The sequence below is a fragment of the Cryptomeria japonica genome, chromosome 3, assembly GCF_030272615.1.
Source record: "Cryptomeria japonica chromosome 3, Sugi_1.0, whole genome shotgun sequence".
NCBI lineage: Eukaryota > Viridiplantae > Streptophyta > Pinopsida > Cupressales > Cupressaceae > Cryptomeria > Cryptomeria japonica.
In genome coordinates, this window is record NC_081407.1 from 265950909 (window position 1) to 265954709 (window position 3801).

The following is a 3801-nucleotide window of genomic DNA, read 5'->3' on the forward strand; positions in this document are numbered from 1 at the left end:
CATTATACTATCGTTGAGTTTCATCATTTAAGTTCCACCATTGAATAACATTGCATTTTTCAGTCTGCAGGAATAAATTTATAACTAGCATATATGTCTTAAATTTTTATTTAATCTATATAACAGACGTCGAGAGATATCCTTCTCGAGGCGCCTATTTTTAATCAATTTTGAACCCTAAATTTAAATAGGCGCCTCGAGAAGGATATCTCTCGGCATATGTTATATATATTAAATAAAAATTTGAGACATATATGCTAGTGGCAGTTGCATGGCGCAACATGGAAAACATAAAATAAATTAATATATAATTATATAATATCTTTTTATTAAAACAAATTATATTATAGTATTATTATATTATTATATTATTTTATCGTTACAATTTTATATATCTATTTAGACTATTTTTATTAATATATATGTGTTGCAAGATCAAAGCAAATACTAAAATCTAAGATATATTAAACTTTGTTTAATGGCATGTATTATGGTTATGGTTAGCGTTAGGGTTAAGGTTAGTGCTATGGTTGAGGATAAGGTTTACATCATGGTTTGGATTAGGGTTATGATTAGGTTTAGGGTTATGATAATGGTTAGGGTTTATATCATGGTTAGGGTTAGCATGGTTAGGTTTAGGGCTAGCATAGTTTAGGGTTTATATCATGGTTAGGTTTAGGGTTTATGGTTAGGGTTAGGTTAGGGTTTATGGTTATGGTTAGGTTAGCGTTAAGGTCTAGAGTTATAGTTAGGATTATGGTTAGGGTTATGGTTTACATCATGGTTGGTGTTGAAGTTAGGGTTAGGGTTTACATTATGGTTAGGGTTAGGATTAAGGGTTAGTGTTAGGATTAATATTAGTATTTATATCATGGTTATGGCTAGGGTTAAGATTTACATCATGGTTAGCGTTTGGGTTATTGCTTGGGTTAGGGTTTAGGGTTTGGTTATAGTTAGGTTTAGGATTATAATTATGGTTATGGTTATGGTTATGGTTATGGTTATGGTTATGGTTATGGTTAGGGTTAGTATTTACATCATGGTTAGGATTAGGGTTTACATCGTGGTTAGAATTATTGATAGGGTTAGGGTGTACACCATGGTTGGGGTTATGTTTAAAGTTATTTTTAGGCAAACAACTATCCAGCCCTTTGGATGCAACAAGATATTAATACCCTTCATATATTATAATAGATTATTGGTGCATCCTAAGGGTTGTAGAGCCATTCCCCATTTTTAGGGTTAGGGTTTAGGGTTATGATTAGGTTATATTAAGGTTAGGGTTATGATAAGGGTAATGGTCTAGAGTTGTGGTTAGGACTATGGTAAAGGTTATGGTTTACATCATGGCTCAATTACATTAAAGTTAGGGTTAAATTACTATTAAAGTTCAATTAGGATTAGGGTTTGGGCTAGATTAAGGTTAGGAATATATTAGGATTAAGGTTCAATTTGAGCTGGGGTTAAATTTAGGGTGAGATTATTGTTAAGGTTAGGGTTTAGGATTATGGTTAGGTTAGCACAATGATTAGGGTTAGGGTAAGGATTATGATTAGGGTTATGGTTTGGGGTTCTGGTAAGTTTATTGTTTAGATAATGGTTGGGGTTAGGGTCATAGTTAGGATTATGGCTAGGGTGAGGGTTTACATCATAGTTAGGGTTAGGCTTAGGTTTGGGGCCATGATTGACATCTTTGTTTAAGGTTAGGATTTAAATCATGCTTAGGGTTAGGGTGATGATTATGGTTGGGGTTAGGGTTGAATATTAAGGTTGGGGTTAGGGCTTAAGGTTAGGATTAGGATTATGGATATGATTTACTCTTAGGATTGGGGATAAGTTTTGAGTAATGGTTATGGTTAGGATTAGGTTTAGGGTCAGGGCTAATGATTGTTAGTAGGGTTAGGGTTTATGGTAATGGTTAGGTTAGGGTTAAGGTTTAGAGTTATGGTAATAATTATGGTTAGGGTTATGGTTTACATCATGGTTGGGGTTGGAGTTAAGGTTAGGCTTATGGTTAGCCTTAGGGTTACATTTATGGTTAGGATTATGGCTAGGGTTAAGGTTTACATCATGGTTAGGGTAAAGGTTAAGGGTTAGTGTTAGGATTAATGTTAGTGTTTATATCATGGTTATTGTTAGGGTTAGGATTTACATCATGGTTAGGGTTAGGTTTATTGCTTGGGTTAGGGTTTAGGGTCTGGGTGATAGTTAGGTTTATTAGTTAAGTTAGGGTTTATATCATGGTTAAGGTTAGGGTAACGATTATGGTTTAATATCAGAGTTAAATTTATGGTCATGGTTAGGGTTTACATCAAAGGTAGGATTAGGGTAAGCACAATCATAGTTACAGTTAGTATTAGAATTATAATTGGGGATATGGTTAGGATTGGGATCTGGTTTATGGTTGTGTTTTGGATTAAATTTAAGGTTAGCATTATGGTCAAGGTTAAGGTTTACATCATGGTTAGGGTTATGATTAGGGTTAGGGTTTAAGGTTAGGCTTATGATAATGGTTAGGGTGTATATAATGGTTAGGGTTACCATCAAGGTTAGGGTTTGGCTTTGGTTTAGGATTATTATTAGGGTTAGGGTTTAGTTTTAAGGTTAAGTTTATGGCTAGGGTAGAATGTCAGGGTCACAATTGTGTTTAGTGTTACATCAAAGTTAGGGTTAGAATTAGGGTTATGGTTCAATTACATTAAAGTTAGGGTTAAATTAGTATTAAAGTTCAATTATGATTAGGTTTGGGCTAGATTAACGTTAGGAATAAATTAGGATCATTAAGGTTCAATTCATGTTAGGGTTAAGTTTAGGGTAGGATTATTGTTAGTGTTAGGGTTTAGGATTATGATTAGGTTAGTGTTATGATTAGGGTTAGGGTAAGGATTATGATTAGGGTGATGGTTTTTGTTATGGTTAGGTTTATTGTTTACATCATGGTTGGGGTTAGGGTCATAGTTAGGATGATGGCTAGAGTTAGGGTTAGGGTTATTGTTAGGATTAGGTTTAGAGTTAGGGCTAAGGATTATTGTTAGGGTTAGGGTTTATTTTTATGGTTGGATTAGGGTTAATGTTTAGAGTTATGGTAAGGATTATGGCTAGGGTTATGGTTTACATCATGGTTGGGGTTGGAGTTAGGGTTAGGTTTATGGTTAGGCTTAGGGTTACATTTATGGTTAGGATTATAGCTAGGGTTAAGGTTTACTTCATGGTTAGGTTTAGGGTTAAGGGTCATTGTTAGGATTAATGTTCATGTTTATATCATGATTATTGTTAGGGTTAGGATTTACATCATGGTTAGCATTAGGTTTATTGCTTGGGTTAGGGTTTAGTGTTTGGGTTATTGTTAGGTTTAGGGTTATAATTATTGTTATGGTTATGATTAGGATTTACATCATGGTTAGGATTAAGGTTTACATCTTGCTTAGAATTATGGATAGGCTTAGGGTGTACATCATGGTTAGGTTTACAGTTACTTTTAGGGAAACAACTATCCAACCCTTAGGATGCATCAAGATATCGATACCCTTTTTTTATAATAATATATTGTAATATATATTGGTGCATCCTAAGGGCAGTAGAGCCATTCCCTACTTTTAGAGTTAGAGTTTAGGGTTATGATTAGTTTAGGTTAGGGTTAGTGTTAAGGTAAGGGTTAGGGTTAAGGTTATGATTAAGGTAATGATTTAGAGTTGTGGTTAGGACTATGGTAAAGGTTATGGTTTACATCATGGCTTGGGTTAGGGTTAGGGTTAACATTAGTATTATAGCTCTAGGGTTATGTTTTACATCATGGTTGTG